Source organism: Malaclemys terrapin, chromosome 11 (assembly GCF_027887155.1).
Source record: "Malaclemys terrapin pileata isolate rMalTer1 chromosome 11, rMalTer1.hap1, whole genome shotgun sequence".
Taxonomy (NCBI): Eukaryota; Metazoa; Chordata; order Testudines; family Emydidae; genus Malaclemys; species Malaclemys terrapin.
In genome coordinates this window covers 31,798,892-31,821,664 of record NC_071515.1, presented here as the reverse complement: position 1 = coordinate 31,821,664, position 22,773 = coordinate 31,798,892, and the positions used below count along the sequence as shown (strand labels likewise).

Sequence of the window (22,773 nt, the reverse complement as noted above, 5' to 3'; positions counted from 1 at the left end):
GTCGCAGTGAGTCAGGGGCAGAGCTATGTTTCTCTCTTCTATTCAGATTCTTATACTACATTCTTCCCCATAGCATCTGAGCTGTTGGGGTGAAATCCTGGTCCAACTGAAATCCATGATAAAACTCCCACTGACTTCAGCAAGCTCAGAATGGTACCCTGGGTCTTCTGATTGCCTCAACTGCCCTATCCACTGTAGCACATATGTAATAGGGAAAGCTTTTAGGTTAGCATCTATATTTTTTAGTGTAGACTACCAGTGTCTCTACTATCTCAGAATACAAATGGAAGTTTTGATGAATTTTTCCATTGTTTCCATCTAGACAGACAGCCTTTAGTTATCAGTGCTCTGTGTGAGCTATTACCAGGTGTCTCCAAAATTAAAGTAATTAGGGATAAGTGTTTACTTCCGATTAGGGCTACCAACCCTCCAGGATTGGCCTGGAGTCTCCAGGAATTAAAGATTAATATTAAATTAAAAATTATGTCATGTGATGAAAGCTCCAGGAATACATCCAACTAAAATTGGTAAACCTGCTTCCAAAGATGCCTCCCATCCTGCTTTTCAGCACTTTAGACTCCCACACATATAGACCAAGCCTATCTACCTTCCAAGATTCACTGGGGACTGGCCGGCGTTTAAAATAAAGAAGGCAGTTTGTTTTTACTAAATTTCACATTGCACATCTTAAAATAAAAAGTTAAATGATCCCAAAATAAATTTCCCTGAAAAGGGGGGAGGGATAGCTCAGTGGTTTGAGCATTCGCCTGCTAAACCCAGGGTTGTGAGTTCAATCCTTGAGGGGGCCACTAAAGGATCTGGGGCAAAAATCAGTACTTGGTCCTGCTAGTGAAGGCAGGGGGCTGGACTCAATGACCTTTCAAGGTCCCTTCCAGTTCTAGGAGATAGGATATCTTTATTTATTATTATTATTTGTTTTATGCATCAGATGCCACAGTTTTATCCCTTCAAAATTATGGAACATGACAATATACCAAACTAGGAACAAAACATACTTAGTGATGGTAATGAAATATGATATTTTACTAGTCTGCTGACTAGACATGCAGAACTTTTCAAGGCAAACCTTTCATTTATTTGAACTCCTTTATATTGGCATTTTTCAGCTCTTCCAAATATAAGCTTTAAACCAATATCAATCAGCAATTCAATATATATTGCTTAGTTTACAGGAAAATAATTCAAATGTTCTGATTGCTTCCTCCAAAGGAGAGAGGCAGAAGGGCAGTTATAGAAATAGTAACAGGATAATGTAAGCAAAACTGAAACAGGCATGTAAAGGTTCCCCTTGCTTTTAGTTATGTGGGATCTATTTCTTTCCTCCAATACATACAGATGAGTCACCAGATAGAATACAGTTCTGAAAAGCTGCTTGTAGACATTTACCCATTGCAATACGACATGATCTGGCTCAAGTATACATTTTGAAAAATAAATATTGATGCAAAAATGGTTATTAATAAAAGTATTAATATTTAGTTTTATACTTTTAGATTATTGCATTCTTCACTTTACCTTTACTGAATTTTAGGAAATACTTGTAATATTTTCATATGCATTATGCTTAGAGACTAGGATAGCTCACATGCTTATGTTTTGGTTGCTTATATAATTAAATATAATGTTCTAGCTAATTAAGCTAATTCTGAGGAAAATCTCTGCTTTCCATCACCAGTAACAGGCATCAAGTTTCAAGGAAGATGATAACATTCAATAGCCATAAAACCATGCTTATTACTGCCACATGTTATTACACAGACTCTGGAATGCAGCTTTATAAGTAATAAATGTTATTACACAGACTCTGGAATGCAGCACAGGCCGAGGGCGGTCAGCACATCCCTCGGCCCGTGCCACTTCCTGCAGCCCCCATTGGCCTGGAGCAGCGAACCGCGGCCAGTGGGAGCCACAATTGGCCGAACCTGCAGACGCGGCAGGTAAACAAACTGGCTTGGCCCGCCAGAGGCTTTCCCTGAACAAGCAGCGGCCCTATTTTGAGAACCACTGGTATAGACGATTTGATAGGAGTCTGGTTGCAAATTGTAAGTGATTGCAAATTGTAGGTTGTAAATCTAGAAATCATTTGGCCAAAAGGAAAACCAACAAAACTGTCTTACCAAAGAAAAGGACACATCCCTCTTGAATCAGATAATAGTTAGTATAGATATGATATTTATCTCAAGAAACAGAGAAAGAGACCTATTTGTGTAAGAAGAACAAATGTGAATATTGTTTTTGTGCAGGCCATACCAAACAGGGGTGATAGTTAGGATGTGTTACCAGAGCTATAAACACAGATATAAAAGAGTGCTTTTTTATCCCTTCACTTTGGCAAAAGGAAAACCTTAATTTCAAACCCACACAAAGAATTCTAGAAATATCCTTATTGAAACTGATTTCTTATAAGCACTCTAAAGTTTTAATTCTTCAAATGTTAAGGAGAATATTTATGGTTAGGAAATGTTTTACAGACTATATTCATTACTACGGATTTAAGTTTCCACATAACGGTGAAAGCTTTTGCCTCCCTTCAAATGCTTGAGATGGTATACATTTCTTTTGAGATGTATATTTGTCAATATTTTCTATCTTAATGCAATCCTTCATCTAATAATAACTGCCTGATGCCACTGCTATGTGACTAGTCAGATGTTTTATGTACAAACATAGCAAAGTCATTTGATTACTAATGTGAAAAGCAATTTGGATATAAAAATTATATTAATAGAGAAATTTAATTGGTGATCTTGCAATGCTTATGCAAATCTCAAACTCAGGAAGACAAGAAAAAAAGACAATATCTACTCTGATGACCATTTAAGTTTAAAGAGTCTCTTTAAGAATCAATTATGTTTTTTTAAAAAAGCTATTTGTGAGAGCTGAAATATTTTTATTTAGAAAACAGGATTATCTGGACTTATTTGAAACAGAATTTCAACTCCTATTAAACCCTGATGAAACTAAAGGGATATATCAGAAAATGGACTAAATAAAAAGTTAAAACTCTAACTTTGAAGATGTTCTTAGACTTTCCTACAACAAAGACAAAAAAATTACAACCCTGCTGCATATGCATTAGCAGATTGCATATTCCTAAGCAATGCTACCATGACCATCCCACAAAGATGCTGAGCCAATAAAAGGTGACAGCAGCTGACATTTGAATTCAGTAAAACCCCTAAAACAAGGGTGTCTTCCATCCTCAATGAGATTACAAAAAGAGGATTATAAATCTCTCAACTGACAGACCAACACAGCACACTCATTTTAGCACATTTAGCACAGCCTGCTCATTCCATCTCTGCAAGCAGACACCCGCAGCAACAAAACAGCTAAGAAGAACAAAGAAGCCATAACACAGCATTATGAAGAAGCAATCTCCCAGCCCTGCATTGCTTCTGTTACATGATGAAATCCATGAGATAGCATCACTGATGAGATGGAGTTTGCAAAAGTGCTGCCAAGGGGTTAGATTTAAATTGTTCTTGTAATAATTTTAATCAAATATTAAAATGCTATTGCAAGTTAAGATATTAACAGCTTCTCCTTGTAAATACCAGATAGTTTAAGCTATGTAATCTTGGAGAGGACACATTAGCAAGAGTGAGAAATAGTGAGATTTTATTTTAATGTAAGATTAATATTTGTTAATTTCCCGGTCTCAAAATCACTCCTTGAATGGCTTCTTTTAAGTAACTAAGTTTTAAAAAACTTCAGCTTTATAGGACTTAGTTAAGCTGTTTAAGTTATCTATGATACACTAATACAAGACTCACTCCAAATTTTGGGAATGATATACTTTGGTCTTAACTTACCTAGAGAAGAGTATCCCCACTCTTGGCTATTGCAGGTGATTAAGGCATAATTTCTGTTGAAAGCGCTCCACACAGAGGAATACAGAAGAGACTATAACTGAAGTCACCACTGTTTATTCATTGTATTCAGTTTCAGTTTTCTTTTCTTTTTTTTTTCCTCTTTTTAAAAATAAAAGAGATTGTGATTCTTTGGCTTAACGTTAATTGTGGTGACCCCTAAAGTACAGAAAGAACCCATGTGACTAAAATAGTGGGGAGTCACATCTCTGAATTGGCATTTAGAGAGAGACTTATTAAGATTTCATTTTCCATTCTTGTGTCTCTAGATTACAATTTTTTAGTCATTTTTGGTATAAAATTACTTGATGCTTGACAACTTAAATCACTCCTTTCTCCCCCACATATTAATTCAAATATACACTATCTATTCAGTCACCTGGAATGAACCCAAAGGCAAATTTCCAAAATGTAAAATACACTATACAAACTTAACTACACATATACCCAGTAGAAAATGAGACATTCAACAGTACTGAGTACATGCAAAAATACATGTTTTAACTATAAATATGTATATATGCAAATACTTCTCCAATAGACTGGATGGAATCTGAAATTGTCACTCCATTTTGTAGGGTTAACAATACACATTTTTAAAGGGTATAAATAGATATACTTCCAATATGTGTAAAATTATATAAATACATATTTATCTCCTAGAGTTCCCCAACACATTACATAATAATTACATATTTACATTCCTTAGAAAATTATATTTAACTGAAAGATTGTTATAACTTTGATGTTAGCTACAAGATGCATGTTAGTAAAAATAACTGCCTAAACAACCCGCTTTAATGCTGGTTTAAAAATCAGGGAAAACTTTACTATTTAATAGTTAAATACCATATATGGGGGTAAATTTTCATGTATTCCATATGCACATTTAAGTGAGAAATCAACAAAATGTTTGGCTGCAATGTGAGAACAAAATTTGCCCACATCGAGGTTCAGCAGTGGCAAAATTCTGCAACTGGCAGGCGTGCCAGGGGGTGGATGAGAAATTTTGTGCATGCCTGTACCTCTGCTGTCATCCTTCTATTGATTCTGACAGAAGCTCTTGAGAAGAAGGGCTTGGTGACTAATCACATAACAACAGAAAGCCCTACTTTTCCTTTCCTTTCTGGCCCTTTCTGAGCCCAACCAAGCCCATGGAGTAGTTAGCTATGTACTGTAACTTATGTCTTTGTTTACTATGTACTATACCTTTTTATTTCTAAGGCTGTCTGCAGAGATGGGGTGAGAAATTCTAGTCCCATTGAAGTCAATGCGAGTTTTGCTATTGATTTCAATGAGGCCAGGGTTTCACCTAGGAAGTCATTTTGTGTTCAGTTGAGCACAACCTGTTACAGCGAATGCATTCACTGCAAGTTCTCATGTTGACTTCACTTTTATCATTTCTTCTCATACTCTAAACTACAGGTCATTCTGACTCAAAAACATACATATACATTTGTTGTTTCTACAGAAGTCCTCTACAGTGTCTCCCTCTCGTCTAACAAACCAGCTTTTAGCAAGAATAAGGGCACGTCTTCACTACGGGGGGGGGGGTCGATTTAAGATACGCAAATTCAGCTATGCGAATAGCGTAGCTGAATTCGACGTATCGCAGCCGACTTACCCCGCTGTAGGGACGGCGGCAAAATCAACCTCTGCGGCTTCCCATCGACGGCCCTTACTCCCACCTTCGTTGGTGGAGTAAGAGCGTCGATTCGGGGATCGATTGTCGCGTCCTAAATCGATCCCTGAGAGGTCGATTTCTACCCGCCGATTCAGGCGGGAAGTGTAGTCCTAGCCTAAGTGTCAATGCCTGCATCATTGGGGGAGAGCTACATCTTCATAGCTCACTTGTGAGGGTAACTCATGTTTTTATTGCCCATTTTTCTTTTCCCTCTGCCTAATCCAAAACTCCTGAGGAGTTAGAAGATGTGGGCATAACTTCAGCTGGTATCAACTGTCATAATTCCACTGAAATGGAATAATGACAATTTACATCAGATGAGGATCTGCCCATAGGTAAGTCTGTCTGACTAGGACTTTATCTCTAGGCGCCTGTGGTACACCTATTTTTTAGGTGCACTGGTTCTTTTTGTTCTCCTAATGCTGTGGTACAAGAAGGGTCAGAGTTGGTCTTTATTGTTTAATCATTAAACATTTTCATGATGTTAAACTAATATACGGGGCCTGTAATTGGCTTATGACATCTGATTATTAGGCTCCCATTCTGCTTTATAACCTTTCAGCAAGGTATTGGCAACCAGCAAATGACTCAGAAAAGCAAATTTTAATTAAGAGCTTGGCAGTTTATTTTCCCACCGAGATGCATGTGAGTAATTCCCATTAGTATTAACAGGAGTTACATAAATGCACTCAGGAACGGATATATATTTCCCTTTAATTTTGAAACACAAGTCAGTGTTTGTACGTGCATGAAATGGTGTTATTGTGTGAACTTGTAGAATGTTTATGGAGAGCAAAACGAGTGATGCCTTGCTTTGGTATAATACTCTGTCAGCAATAATGTTCAGTAACATGGTTCAAAAGTATATTAATGTAAACTATATTTGTGTGTCTACTGCTTTTATTAGCTACAACACATCCAATCACATACTAAATAAAATCCTAAAAGGGACCACAACGTACTACTGTAATAAGAGAGTATGTTGATATATTTCTGTTGGGGATGCTGTTCATGGCTTTTACAGCTCTTTGCAATGTTGCATGCATATTGCTAAGGCCAAACAAGCAGTTTTACCATATTATCTATCTTTCTAAGTGTAAGAAAAGAGGCTACTCTCCACCCCTGCATATTTTTTTAACTGAAGCTGCTCCTTCCTAAATTTTTTTAACTGCTAAATGAAGAAAATGCTACAGCTGTAAGAATACTGGCCCTAATTCAGATCCCATTTACACCAGTGAAACTCCACTGGTTTCAGTGCAGATACTCCTGCGTAACAACAGCATCAGATCAGAATTGGGTCCATTTTAAATGTTAATGATAAGGCTGGCCTGAGGTCATATGGGGCCTTCTGAACATTGAATACTATCTAGGATAGGGTTACCATCTTTTAGTTTTTAAAAAGGAGGACACTCCATGGGGCCCCGGCCCCGCCCCAACCCCGCCCCTTCCCCGCCCTCAGCCCTGCCCCAACTCTGCCCCCTCCCCTGAATGCTCCGCCCCCTGTTCCTCCCCCTCCCCTGCTTCCCACGAATCAAATGTTCGCGGGAAGCCTGAAACAGGGAGGCAGCAGGTAGGCTGGGGCGGGATGCAGCACGGCCCAGTCCGGCCCTCCTGGCTGAGCGGCTCCCTTCAGCGGCTGGCTGGCCAGCCCAGGCCAAGAGGCTCTGGCCCCGGCGTCTCCCGCCCGGCTTGGCTTGGGCCCTGGGGCACTGGCTCCCAGCCCCGCGACCCCGGCCCGGCCCCGCGCCTCCGGCTCCCGGCCCAGCACCGCGCCTGGCCTGGCACTGCGACCCCGGCTCCTGGCCCGGCCTGGCCCCCGGCCCGGCCCGGCCTAGAACTGCGCCCCCGGTTCCCGGCCCGGCCCCGCGCGCCCGGCTCCTGGACCCCGGCCTGGCCCGGCCCGGCCCCGCGGCCCCAGCTCCCGGCCCGGCACCGCACCTGGCCCGGCACGGCGACCCCGGCTCCGCGACCCCGGACCTGCCCAGCCCTGTGACCCCGGAGCCCGGACCCCGGCCCGGCCCTGCGCCCCCGGCCCGGCACCGCGCCCCCGGCTCCCGGCCCAGCACCGCGCCTGGCCCGGCACTGCGACCCCGGCCCGGCACCGCACCCCCGGTTCCCGGCCCGGCACCGCACGCCCGGCTCCTGGACCTCAGCCCGGCACCGCGCCCCCGGCTCCCGGCCCGGCACCGTGCCCCCCGGCCCGGCACCACACCGGCCCCGGCACCACACCCCCGGCTCCTGCCGAGCACCACTGGCCCCAGCCCGGCCCCGCACCGCCGACCCGAGCCCCAGAGGCCCCGGCCGAGCACCACTGAGCCCTCCCTCCCTCCCTCCCTCCTGATTTTCCCGGACATGTCCGGCTTTTGGGGATTTCCCCCCGGATGGGGATTTGAGCCCCAAAAAACCGGACATGTCCGGGAAAATCCGGACGTATGGTAACCCTAATCTAGGAGAGGGGGAAACTTGACTCACTTTCAACCCTGCTTGAATTCAGGTTCCTCAGAGCAAAATGGAACTCCCTGTGGTCACAGGGTTTGCAAATTCTGAGGGCGAGCCCTGTTGAATGAACATTAAGAAATCCCAACTTAAAGTGTCCCCATGTGTACATAAAATTGGATAAGTGCTAAAGGAGAGGCAGTGATGTCTAATGAATAGAGCAATAAACTGGGACTCTATTTCCAGTTCTGCTACTAGCCTGCTGGGTGATCTTGAGCAAGTTATTTCATGTCTCTGTGCATCAGTTTCCCTATCTCTAACGTAAAGAGAACGGGGAGGGATAGCTCAGTGGTTTGAGAATTGGCCTGCTAAACTCAGGGTTGTGAGTTCAATCCTTGAGGGGGCCATTTAGGGAACTGGGGTAAAAAGTCTGTCTGGGTCAGCCCTACTTTGAGCAGGGAGTTGGACTAGATGACCTCCTGAGGTCCCTTCCAACCCTGATATTCTATGATGATCACTTTGAAATCTGCTGATGAAAAGTGCTATACAAGCACTAAGTATTATTATTGTTAATGAAAACTAAAGTTAAAAAAAAAAGATATCTAATCATTCCAGTGTCTTTGTACTAAGCATTTTCTCAGAGATAGACAGTCCACTTCTGTTGCTTACATTCTGGAAATGATTTTGAACTTAATACTCAGGGAGGAAAGACCAAACAAAAAATATGGCCCTGTTGGCGATATGGTGACAGAAAAGAAAATCCCAGAAAGAACAGAGAAGTATTTTTAAAGTATGCTCAAATTGTCATGTGTGTCTGTTCAAGCTCATTTTCTTTTAATGATTACTGTGGTGCTTATGTTAGTAAAATAAGGGAAGCAAACTAAATTTTGGAGCAGCGTAGAATTGTTGTTATTATGCACTCTCCAGGACTTTTCCATGTACAGTAGGTGTTTACCGCCATCTTCTGGGGAGCCTGAAAACTGTTCAGTCTTACATGTAGGTCTGGTCTACGCTAAAAAGTTAAGTCAACCAAGTTACATAGCTCGTGGCTGTGAAAAATCCACGCTTCTGAGCAACTAATCTTCGGTGTAAACAGCAGTAGGCTGATGGAATAATTCTTCTGTCAACCTAGCTGCCACTGCTCTAATGGGAGAACCCAAGGTTGTGTCTAACTGCAGCACTATGGCTGTGCCACTGCAGTGTTTCAAGTGTAGACAAGCCCATAGCTTCTCATTTTACTAAGACTTCAGTGAAGGGAGAAATAATCAAATGTAGTCCCCAGAGGCACCAAACAAAAGGCTCTAATGTTTTACCATAATATTTAGGGCTGGGTGAATTAGTTCTGATTTAGAAAACAAGAAAGAGCTGACCCAAACTTCAAAAAGTTTGAATGCAGTACTTCCTCCCCTCCCCCCCCCAATTTTTGTCAATCTCTGTGCTCCCTAATTTGGGCCAATACCAGAAATACAGAGGCTGTTCTTGTGTTATTTACAACCTGACCAGAAAGAAGGAACACCAGAAATCTCATGAGCGAGAATGCAGACTTAAGAGGATCAGGTAGAGTAGTTATCATGTCTTGGGTTAGTTATCTAAACCAAACATGAACTCGAGCCTTTTGAGATTGACATATCATTTTTAATAATAACTTTGAACTTCTATGGCACCTTGCCCATGATCTCAAAGTTCTTCACAATTAATTGAGCCTCACAACACCCCTGACAGGCAGTGAAGTACTATTATTCCCATTTTACCATGACAAAACTAAGGGCTTGTCTACACTTACCAGGAGATTGACGTTCAGCAATCAATGCATCCGCAGTCGATTTAGCGGGTCTAGTGAAGACCCACTAAATTGACTGCCAATTGCTCTCTGGTCGACTCCTGTACTCCACCTGAATGAGAAAGGCAATGGGAGTCAACGGGAGAGTGTCTCTAGTTGACATTGCGTAGTGTGGACCCCGCGGTAAGTAGATCTAAGTACGTCAACTTAAGCTACGTTATTCATTTAGCTGAAGTTGCGTAACTTAGATCAATCTCCCCCTGTAGTGCAGACAAGGCCTTAGGCAGAGAGAAACTAAAGCTCTATTGTTGAGAAGGGCCTCATCCTGACATCTGACTTTGCAGGTGGAATTTTGCATCCACAAATAATTATTTCTGAAGTTTTTCACCCATAACTAATTTGGGGGTGCAACTATAGTCAAGAGCAAGACTTTTGATTTTTCTTTTCTTCTTTTTTCCTCTTCTGTTCCACTATTCTTTCCCCCCTCTGTCTTTTTCAGTAACTCCTACAGTCACGTTGTCCATTCTCCCCAGCCCTGCCTTCAGTCATCTGTCTCCTGCTCATGGCCTGCCCTTCCCCAGATGTGATTCCTCACTGCTCTGTGCAGTCTGTGGTGTAGGGAACAGTGCCTTGCAGGTGGCTGAAAATCCCTTTGTACACTGGATGGGTGAGGAAAGGCACCTACTTAGGCCTTGTCTTGATTAGTAAAAGTGATTGAGTTTAGTTGGGCGTAGATAACATGAGTTAGCGAAGCCTGATCTAAACCCACCCACATTTCATAACATAGATAGAGGGTTGATTTGTGCATGTCAGGCTATAGTGTATAACTAACTAAAATTGAGCTGAAGGTGTTACCCTGAATCTACATTAGGAAAAGTGATTGAGTTTAGGTCAGTGTAACAGGGTATTTGGCCATTAAATGAAACCAGACTCAGCTCTCCTGTTCCACTGGGTAAGCATCTGGGGGCTACAAAAGTCAGTCAGGGATCAGAGCAGCCTGAGTTAGATAGATGAAGGGCTGGAGATGAGAGAAGGAAGAGACAGACGGATAGTTCCTGGGAGAAGGTTGAAGGCAGAAAAGCAGCAAGAGGGGGTTGCTGGCTGGCATCCCTGAGAGCCAGGGCTGAAGGCAGTGGTGGCAGCAGCAGCAGAGGGCATTGATTGCTCACTCTAAGCTGGAGAACTGGAGCCGATAGTCAGAGAGAGCTGAAGGAAGGGGGAGCCCTTTGGGTTACCCAAAAAGGAAACTGAGGCAAGGAGCCACTTGCAGGGCTGCCCTGAGTTTACCAGGGGGTGTTTGGGAGGCGGCTAATCATGTACTGTACTGCACTTACTTGTTAGGTAAACCCAACCTAAACTCAACCACTTTAACTAGTCAAGAGTGGACAAAGCCATAAGGGACAATAGCTACACTCCTACTGCTTGCCCTCTGTCACAGCATATAAGGAAAGAAATATTGTCCACTGCTTTGCACTTTGTGTACCCATTGATTACAAATGTGCAAACTGGATGTAAAATGCTACCAAATCTGATTGCACCAGTGATTTTGCACTTACTTTGCACAGGAATCACTGAATACATAAGATGCAAGGCAGTGGAGAATCAGGACTATTGCTTGTAAGAAAGTATTACTCACAAGGGACAGTAAACATAGAGAACAATCAGTGTGAAAAAGTAGTTCACCATATCCCTTTAAGACAGTGGTTCCCAAACTTTAACAACCTGTGAACCCCCTTCATTAAAATGTCAGGTCTTGCGAACCCCCTCCTAAAAATGAATATTTCCAGGGATTTTCTCCTTTACCTGAGTATAAATGATAAAAACAGTGATCTTGGAAATATAAAATTTGTTTTTATGACATACTTATCACTATTTATTATTAATTATTATTTATCATCACAGTATTTTTATTACATTCTGAAAACGGCAACACTCTTCCAAGATCTCACTTTCGTAGCTTGTACCACTTTGAATAAGCCAGTTATAAGACAAGGCTCCTATGTTTTATCAAGGAACAGCATGAAGGAAGGTATTTAAGAAGCCAACTCAAAGAGTTCCTCCTACACAAGCATTCAGGTCTTGAGCAGTCTAGGCAAACAACATACGTTACAATAAAGCTTAAACTTGTTCTTCATAATAGTTTTAACAAGGATACTAGTTGCCTATTTAATTTTAAAAACAGCAAAAAATATCCACCTCCCTTTCCATTTCTTATAAGGAGTCTTGAAGTTTAAATCTCCTCAGTGTGATAGATAGACTTGCTTTGATCTGCTTAGCTCCTGGCCCCATGCTGCACGGGGTCCCTAGGGACAGCTCTGTCCACCATTAGGGAATTTTTCCCCCGAGAACCCCCTGTAATATTTTGCGAACCCCCAGGGGTTCACGAACCCATTTGAGAACCACTGCTTTAAGAAAATCCAATAAAGAGTTGCAGATGACTGACTAAATGAAACAATTTAGATTATCTTTTCAAAATAATGCATTATTGTGGTTTTCTAATACATGTTAATAAACTCAAATACAGTAATCCTATTGGGCCTCAGTATGAGAAGAGCATGAATTATATATTGCTATAGACAATATGTATTGATGGCATACAAAGAAAATATAGCACGTGTTTAAATTTTGGTATATTCAAATTAGTGAATTGTTGCCAAAATTTAGCTACTACTATTATACAATTTCTAAATGGCATCAACCTTAACTGGAAACACAGGAGTGTTTTGCTACTATGAACATTTTAAATGAACCTTTACTGTAGTAACCATAGTTTTTCAAGATGACTGCCTGCATGGATCCACACTTAGTGCATGAGCTTGAAACTTTTAAATAGTAGTGTCCATTAGTGCAGTGTGTACACCTTGCCATGGCCCTGCCATCTCCCTCCCACTATATAAGAAGTACAGATCCAACTGCCACTAAGTTCCTGTATATCTACACTGCAGTCATACCAGAGCCAGCTCGAATAGCAATAGCAGTGAAGTCACAGCACCGTGGGCTCTAGCCTCTCAAGTACATATCCAGAGTCCCGGGGTGGGGATATACAGACTGCTGCCTGCCACCCGTGCTGCCACAGCTTCAAGCTAGAACAAAGCTAGTGCAGGTCTGGCTACATGTCCTGCAGTCACCCCTCCAACTGCAGTGTAAGTATACCAGAGATTCTTGATTCAGAGGGTAAGACTCAGATATAGTGGGGGTGGGGTGGGGGAGGAAGGGACTTTGGATCCTTGCAGGCAATCATGCTGAAGAACCATATTTCCTATGATACAAAACTGTTACTCTTTGAGCATTTTTTGCATGGATCCCCACTGCAGGAGACTGACAAGCAGACTCCAGGTCCAGAGGAGGTAGGTCTGAGGAGATGTCCTTAACAAAAGATTCACAGAGTTTAAGGCCAGAAGGGACCATTAGACCATCTAATACAATCTCCTGTATCTGAGAGGCCACTAATTTCATCCAGTTACCTCTTTATTTAGCCCAATAACTTGTAGTTGACTGCCCCCCGCTTCTTGGTATGCCTTTCTCCACTAAATTAAAGGGCTCTTTGATGCCCAGTATTTTTTCCCTGTGAAGGTACTTAAAGAGCTCAATCTATTAAATTTATCAAAAAAAGACAGAAAGGTGACTTGGAGGTTTAAGTCGCTCTCTGTAAGGCATTTTTTCCAGCCCTTGGGTGATTTTTGTGTCTCTTCTCTGTACCCTTTCTAGTGTTTCACTATCCTTTACAAATGTGGACATCAGAACTGGATGCAGCATTCCAGTATCAGTTTCACCACTGCTAAATACAGAGGTACAATCACCTCCCTACTCCTACTCACAATTCCCTGTTTGTACATTCAAGGATCACATTAGTCCTTTTTGTTACATGATTGCACTGGGATCTCATGTGCAATTGCTTGTCCGCTATGACCCCTGAATCCTTTTCAGAATCACTGTTTTTCAGGATACAGAGCCCAATTCTGTAGGTAAATTCCCTGTTCTTAGTAACTGAATGGGCCCAGCTTCCCAAGCAATCACTGTGTATGATTGCCTTGTCCTCATCAATATTTACCTCTTTGCCAATCTTTGTGTCATTCACAAATTTTATCATCAGTGATTTTATTTTTACTTCCAGATCATTGATGAAAATTTTGAATAGCATCAGGCCTACCTCTGATCCCTATGGAATCCCACTAGAAACCATTTGATGATGATTTCCCATTAACAACTAATTTTTGAGATTTGACAGTTAGCTAGTTCTTAATCCACTTAATGTGTGCTCTTTTGTATAGTCCTGATGTCTTTTATATGAATGCCATGCAGTAATAAGTCAAATGCTTTATAAAAGTCTAAGCATATTATTACAAGCACGCAGTTACTTTTATCAACCAAATTTGTAATTACACCAAAGAATGAAATCAGGATTCCTCTCTCAAATTGAATATATGTACTCAAGGGGAAGCTCAGAGTAAAGCTGCATGAAGCTATGGCTGGAACTCATCATAACTCTATGACTGAGACATTTGTGAGACATACAGTAGAAGTGCCTTCAGACTTTGTAGAATATGCTAACATCTTATGGTAGTAGAATCATTGCAAGCTCGTAGCAAGAATGTATGTTTAAATGGATCACTCTGCAATCTCTGGGTAGAAAGTGAGTTACTCCTAGTATTATCCATAATATTATCTGTTTATAGACAGAACTTGCCTATAAACAGTATAGACGATTTCTGAAATTGTTGGTCCAATTCAGATAGTTGCTTGAAAGCCTTTTGTAGCCTTTTGGATACCACTCATCTAAGCCCATATCATACAAGAGCGGCAAAGTCCATAAGGATAAGGTCTCTGGAGGAACTCATTAATCAGAACGGAACCAAGATGCAGGTGCAACATTGCAGAAGATGGAGTGACTAGAGCCCTGAGAGACAAGGATCCTGGACTGATTTCAGGTTCCCAAATAACAATGAGGCTGACTTAGAGAGCCTGCAGATCTGAGAACCGACCTTACCTAGATATAGTACAGGCAAGACATAAAAAAAAGATGTAGGGGAGGCCTTTCTCCTAAGAGGGGGCACAGAAAGACTCTGTGATCAGGAGACTGTCACTTGAAGTAAAAGAACAAGTGGTGCAGAAACAGCTGACATAATCCTGACTTCCTAGCATCGAGGAATCCAATAACAGCATACCCAACAATGAGACAGTGGGATTCACAGATGTGCCAATCACCTATGCATCTAACACCAAAGCAACCAGTGTCAAGACATCAAATACTTAAAGCCATCCACAAGGATGGACCACCTGACACAGAGAAGCCCTGCACAAGATCATCTATGCCGATGTCATGGGGTGCTCCACTCACCCTTGCACTGGCACCTCCTCCTGGTCGCTCTGTGGAATAACTCTTGAGGTAGTTGCCCCCTTCTGAAGTTTGAGTGCCATCACTCTCTTTCTCTCTCTGGTCTGCAGCTCCTCTCTCTCTCCAGGACCCTCAGCCTCTCCTTCATGACTTAACCCTCTGTGCCATTCAGCATTTCCCCCGTCCAGGGTACAGTACATCAGCAGTCCTAGATAGTCTTCCCATTCATTGCCTCAGGTCTATGCCTTGCCCTCAGTGGCTGGTAGAGGAACCCAGGCCCATCCTCTACTCTGGGTTCCAGTCCAGGGACCCTGACCTCAGCAGTTCTGAGTTTCCACACTCTCTGCCCTCACACTCCTTCCCTGGACTGCTTCCTACTCTCTGGTTCCCCTTCTCTCTCTGGGTGTACCAGCTCCAAGAACCCACCTCCCTGTCCATATGGAGTGACTGCTGCCTGCCTTCCTGAAGCCTTTACCAGCAGCCCCTAAACACTCCTCCATCTTCCCAGGGAGTGACTGCCCTTTCTCAGTCTGTAGCCTGCTAGCTGGCTTTGTAGACTCCACCTGTCCCTGCACAGGTGAGCCTCTCTCCAACCAGCTGCCTCTGGCCTAAATTAACTGATCGAGCCCACCCAGCCCAACGCAGCTCTTGCAGGGCTCACTCCGTCATAGCCCAATACAAAGATGTTGGAGCACCCAATATTAAAGTAGTTGATGATGATGTTCCCAATGCCAAGGCATCAGAAACATAACATATCTCAGTATCGTCATGGTGATGAGCAGAGTTGCGAGACTCAGTGCATATGGTAAGTCAGCCCCTGGAAAATATGTTCCTGCTCCTTGATGAGCTGATCCTGTATGGTGCCCCAAATGAGAAAATCCCATTGTATTTAGTAGGGATGAAAAATAAGGTTTATAGAAATATAATAGGGCTCTAGAAAAATCATTCTAAGAACCTGTAGAATCTACTAGAGAATGATATCCTGCCTTTGAATTTTAAACATATCCTATAGAATTATAGCATGGATATATTTCTGTATAGAATTCCGTGGAGTTCAAAGACTCTATAGAAAAGTCGTAGCTCTGAGAGAGCTAGGACAATAGATAGGAGACACAAGCAGCTTTTCAATGAGATACTGAATTACTGGGTAAGGCAAAAGACAATAAGATTCTGAGAACAATCACATAACTCACCTGAAACTAAAAGATCCTTAGTGGGATTGTGCAACTGTAGCTGACTGCATGTGTGCACCAGTATAATAGAGAGAATCTGGCCCTACAAACTGTAACAGAACTGAATTTGCAGTTTTATGCAGGATTTATTTTTGAGCATAGGAGAACAGTGACACTTTGTGGAAGTTGCTGTTCCTGGCAAGCGACCAGGCCTGAAACATCCTCCTGAGGTTAAAATCGTTGTTCTTTACAAGTTTCTTAGACTGTAAAAGCAAAATAGCCAGTTTAAATTTGATTTTGAGTCCTCTTGATTTACTAAGATACTCTCAGGAAATATGCTCTGGGGTTTTGGTCACTGATGAGCGATTAAAATATATTTCAATTTACGTCCTCCTTAAACAGAAGAGAAACAGGACTGTTTTTGAACCTGAGTCTTATCATTCATTTAGTCTATTTCTAAACAATGTTATTTATTTATAGATAAAGGAAGTGCAAAAGACCATATTCTTTCCTACATAGAAGCCTGATCCAAAGCCTGTTGATAGAAAAACTCCCATTGATTTCAGTAGGTTTTAGATCAGGCCCAGGATCTGCTCTTTGCTCCTTCCCTTTGCTTTTATGTATGTAAACATATCACTATGAATCACCTATTCCTTTCTTGAATGCATAAAACATACATTCAGTATGGAATAACACTGTTTATTTACTGCATTATTTTTAAAACTCTCAATGATCTGAGCCAAAGATACCTAAACACCTCACCATCTGGAAGCTTGACTGCTCTTGATATTTATACTCCTCAGGACCAATTGTTGAACAGCTTATTACTAGAATGGTGCTTATTTTTGCAGGGGACAGGTTTTTTTTTCCATGGGCTGGCCCCAGACTGTGGAACTGATTGTGACCAGGTGCCTGGAATGGACCACACTGAGAATGCCACACTCAGGGCAGACTGCAAGAATCACAGCAGACAATCCCCAAAATCTGGTGGTTTATTCTATAATTAGATTCATCAAGCCAGTAACAACAGAGCTTCTGCAGTACCACACTGGTTAAACAGAAGCCAAATACAGTCCCCCTTAGGTATCCCAGCCTTTGGCTTCCATCCAGACAAACAGGTCTAGGGCTACGTCTACACTATGAAATTAGGTCGATTTTATAGAAGTCGATTTTTAGAAATCGATTTTATACAGTCAATTGCGTATGTCCCCACTAGCTCATTAAGTCGGTGGAGTGCGTCCTCACTACCATGGCTAGCATCGACTTACAGAGCGGTGCACTGTGGGTAGCTATCCCACAGTTCCTGCAGTCTCCACTGCCCATAGGAATTCTGGGTTAAGCTCCCAATGCCTGATGGGGCAAAAACATTGTCACGGGTGGTTTTGGATACATGTCGTCAGTCACCCCTCCCTCCGTGAAAGCAACGGCAGACAATTGTTTCACGCCTTTTCTCCTGGATTACCCATGCAGATGCCATACCATGGCAAGCATGGAACCCGCTCAGCTCACCGTCACCACTGCTGTTGTGGGCAAGTCTACTGTGGGGGCTGCTGTGATCCAAGTAGCCAATGCAATCATTGACGTTCTATTATCAAGGGTAGTGACTCTGGGAAATGTGTGGGCCTTTTTAGATTTTAGGTGCATCATATTCCTGTCCTTTGTCGCTGGTGAAGAAGTCTTGCAGCCGTACATTCCAGTCCGGTCAGCACTGTAACACCCCATAGCACTTCTCTGGTTGACACATGTAACAGCTCCAGGGCTCTTGCTCTTTTGCATTGGCTGAGGTACCTTGCCCTACCAGGACCTCCAAACATTCGACACAGAAGCACCTTCAGCAGCTGGCATTGCTACACAGCAGCAGCTCCTTGCCTTCGTAGCAGACGGTGCACTAGGACTGTTACCTGTCTTCGTTGTACATGTAGAAGAGCTCCAGGAATCGATCCCTGCAAGTCTGGCAAAGGCTCCCCTCAAACAGCAGGTGGAATGTGGCTGGGTTTTTTCTCCCACACGATAAACAACTGTCTTCAAGGCTCCTGTTGTTGTTTGTGACTTCAGAAACCATTTGCTCTCTGCTCTGGTCCTCCTCCACCTGCTCCTTGCCGTTGTTGCAGAAGTTAGTCTTTAGCCGCTTGGCCAGGAGTTCTGGGAACGTCTTCCCTGCCCAGCTTCTAGCAACCTCCAGAGCATGCTGTGCGGCTCATCGATAGGAGACCAGCTTATTAAAGTGCAGTGGTTGAAATGCTGCCTAAGAACCATCAGACCCAACAGCTTGTCTGCTGAAACCTCAGAGAACTTCCCGTCCCCAAACCATTGCACCCAACGCATTCCGGAGATTGCCTGATGTTTGGATGTGACTCTGTAGGAGACGATGATTGCAGGCCACCAGGAGAAGCTCTTGATCTTTCCCCACATGAGCTCCCCAATTCCTTCCCATCCTGGTATTCCACCACTTCCCCTGCAACTCTGCTCTCCTGCTTCCCAGCGACGAGCTTGGGGGATCCGTTCTGGTCCTCCTGGGTGCTGCTGGCAGACATGGTACTGCTGCTCTGGGAGGACTCCTTGGAATCCTCCTCAGTGAGGTTGATCAGGGGCGCCTGGACAGACATGGCCACCCTCCTCTTAGAGCACCGAATGGGAGCCAGAGACTCCAGGTCATTCTCTTCTTTAAGTTTCATCTCATGGAGATTCAGTCCTGCCTGGAATATCTTACAAGCTGGAGGCTTCTGCCTCAGGCTGCTCTCCCAGCGGTCGCGACTACCCCTTGCTCCCATGGCTCATGAGGCCTGGACAGTAGCAAGGAGCAGTTCAACTATAGGCTGAGCAAGTGCAGAATGGGGCTAGAATGTGCCTTTGGATGTTTAAAAGCTCACTGGCACTGTTTGCTGACTAGGTCAGACCTCAGCGCAACCACCATTCCCATTGTTATCGCTACTTGCTGTGTGCTCCATAATATCTGTGAGAGTAAAGGGGAGATGTTTATGGCAGGGTGGGAGGTTGAGGCAAATCGCCTGGCATCTGATTTTGAGCAGCCAGACACCAGGGCAATTAGAAGAGCACAGCTAGGTGCGCTGCACATCAGAGAGGCTTTGAAAATCAGTTTAATGACTGGCCAGGCTTCAATGTGACAGTTGTGTGTGTTTCTCCTTGATGCAAACCCACCCCCTTTGTTGATTTTAATTCCCTGTAAGCCAACCACCCTCCCCCCTTCGAAATAAAGTAACTATGGTTTTGAAACCATGCATTCTTTCTTTATTAATTAAAAAAAAATGAGATAACAGACAAGGTAGCCCGGGTGGGGTGGGAGAGGAGGGAAGGACCAGGCCACATTGCTTATTGTAGCCACACTAAAAATCAAACTGTTTGAATGACAGCCTTCTGTTGCTTGGGCCATCCTCTGCAGTGAAGTGACTGGGTGCCCTGAGCCTCCTCTCACCCCTCCCCCCCCCACGTTCTTGGGCATCTGGGTGAGGAGGCTATGGAACATGGGGAGGAGGGCAGGTGGTTATACAGTGGCTGCAGGAGGGGTCTGTGCTTTTGTTGGCTTTCCTGCAGCTCCAACAGATGCTTCATCATGTCCGTTTGCTCCCCCAACAGATGCTTCATCATGTCCGTTTGCTCCCCCATTAGCCTCAGCATCGCGTCTTGCCTCCGCTCTTCATGTGCACTTAATTCTTTCCTGGCCTCTGCCACTGAATGCCTCCATGCATTAAGCGGTGCCCTATCAGTGCGGGAGAACTGCATGAGCTCGGAAAACATATCATTGCGAGTGCATTTTTTTCTCCTTCTAATCTGCGATAACCTCAGGGACGGAGATGATAGGGGGAGCGTAGAAACATTCTACGCTGTACGATTCTGGGGGGACTGCATGGTCACCTGTGCTGCTGAGTTCGCTATGCTGACCAAACAGGAAATGAAATTCAAAAGTTCCCGGGGCTTTTCCTGTGTACCTGGCTAGTGCATGGAAGTTCAAAGTGCTGTCCAGAGCGGTAACAATGGAGCACTCTGGGATAGCGCCCGGAGGCCAATACCGTCGATTTGTGTCTGCACTACCCCAAATTTGACCCAGCAAAGTCGATTTTAGCACTACTCCCCTTGTCGGGGAGGAGTACAGAAGTCAATTTTAAGAGCCTTTTAGGTAGACAGAACGGGGTTGGTTGTGTGGACGCAGTCATTTTTAAATTGACCTAACCCGTAGTGTAGACCAGGGCTAATATAGTGAGAGTTTACTAAAAACCCAATTCACCATCTGAGAGATTCTACAAATCCCAAAGGATCAGTCACACCTACCCGCAGGTCAATATGTATCTCATGTCTTACCCAAATATCATGCTGTCAACTAATCCTTAGTAAACTAAAGATTTATTAAGAAAAGAGAGTTATAAATGGTTAATGCATCATATACATGCAAATGTTTGCAAAGTCCTTATATCGGGTTTGTAGCAGTGATGGAATAGATTGCTGGCTTGTAAAAGTCTCTCTGAGGACCTTTCAGTCTTTTGGAAATTCCTCAATCCATAGTTCGAGACACTCCTTTTAGTTGTAAATCCACAGTCCAGAGAACTGGAACAGGCAAGAGACAAAATAGAGATGCCTCAACTATCTTTTATATGCTTTGTGTATGGAAGTTTACTGTCCCAAACAAAGTCCTCAGCCCCTGTGTATAGAAAATTGGAGTCCAGGGTCACATGTCCTTACTTGTGCTTTACTGACTCACAGGAGCAGCCATTGCCCATATTCTTTCTGAGGTGTCCACAAAGAAAGCTTACTGGGAGGGGTGAGTTTCAATGGTCCATTGTGAGCTGAGTGTCCTTAATGGACCATCAACAAACAGCTGTCTAGCCCTGATATAAATCTATCTGGGCGGGTGTTACCCAAGCATACAAGACATCTGACATACAGATACATAGCCAATATTCATAACTTCAGATACAAAGATGATACATGGATTTAACCAGGATAATCATACATGACAGATTGTAACTTTTCCATTGACATCTTGTATGATACTTTGTATAAAATTTGTTGCAATTGCATAGGCTGGAGCACCCAGGGGGAAAAAAAGTGGGTACTCAGCACCCACCAGCAGGTCCTGCCAATCAGCTCCTCTCCCTCCCCCCAGCGCCTCCCCCCCGCCAAGGATCAGCTGTTCAGTGGCGGGCAGGAAGTGCTGAAGGGGAGGAGCAGGGGTAGGAAGAGGCGGAGCGAGGGCAGGGCACGCTCAGGGGAGAAACAAGGCAGGAAATGGTGGAGCAGGGACAGAAAAAGGTGGGGTGGGGCCCTGGGGGAAGGGGTGGAATAAGGGAACAGCCTGGGGCAGAGCGGGGGTGCTTATCAGAAAGTCAGTGCCTCTGTACAACTGCATAACGGTGGTAGCAATACAGATACAAATGGTCGTTTTCAATCATAGAGCATCACACTCATTACTGTTGGAGTTCAAAAAACCACAAACATGCAACATCCTGGTCCAGATGCAACATGCATTTCTTTGATCTTGCCCTCACAAATAATACATAGTAGTAACTTAGTTGAAAAGAGAGAGAGAGTGTGAGTGCCATGCATGCAATTTTTCTGACTGGAGAGAGGAATGAAGAGGAAACCCTGCTTGACAGACATTAGTTTCCTTGTGTTATTTTCTAACTCTGGAAATCTTTCAGATATTACAGTGATGAGTGCAGTAGAAGAACCTTAGGAGAACAGAATTAGACAAATGTGATAGGCTATTTGACTGTGCCATACACTCCTCAGGTTGGAGTATTAATTTGTGAACCATATTATTTGCATAAAGTAATTGCCACTAGTGAGTACTACAATAAATTAGGATCTTACCTTTTATGGGGCAGTTATTTGAGTGAAAAATTGAGAATCCTAAGTAATACTGTCATGTAAAGAAGCAGGCATTTCTTCATTTTTAGGGCTATTCTTTAACAGTAATGAGTTTTAAAATAGATGGTGTTGGGTTTTTGTTAGATCATAATCTATTACTAGCAACAGAAATCTAACTAGATTTCACAGAATCCTAGAAATTAAAGATGAGATTCATCTATTACAGGTCCAGCCCTTTATACCCGTCATTGTGTGAGTATCCTTACGCAATGAAGTTAGTGAGACTATTCCCCTGAGTAAGAATTGGCTCCCACAATTTGGCCTGGGATAATTTAGTCCATCTCTCTACTAATACAGGATTATTTCCTACTATATATTTTTCTAGTGATTCACCCAATTTTGTTTAATATGCACCTAGTGCTCAGTTTTCCACTTCTTTTGAGACACTACTCCACAGTCTAATAGATATCACTCTCAGAAAGCTTTTTCTGATATTCACCTAGATTTTCAGAAGCTTAATTTCATCATATTACTTCTAGTGATATGCTTTTACTGTCTTGAATGATTACTCTTCATATTTGGAGTCAATGGTATAACTCAAATGAAGCCAATGGGTCTTGGCTGATACATGTCTGTATTTTCAGACCCGA

The 22,773-nt window shown here is 43.2% G+C and overlaps 1 pseudogene; it reads right to left on the bottom strand.

Annotated features, from left to right (window-relative positions):
* Positions 1–17,927: 17,927 nt before the first annotated feature.
* LOC128845242 (DNA (cytosine-5)-methyltransferase 3B-like) lies at positions 17,928–19,071 on the bottom strand (annotated as a pseudogene).
* Between the last annotated feature and the right edge of the window lie 3,702 nt (positions 19,072–22,773).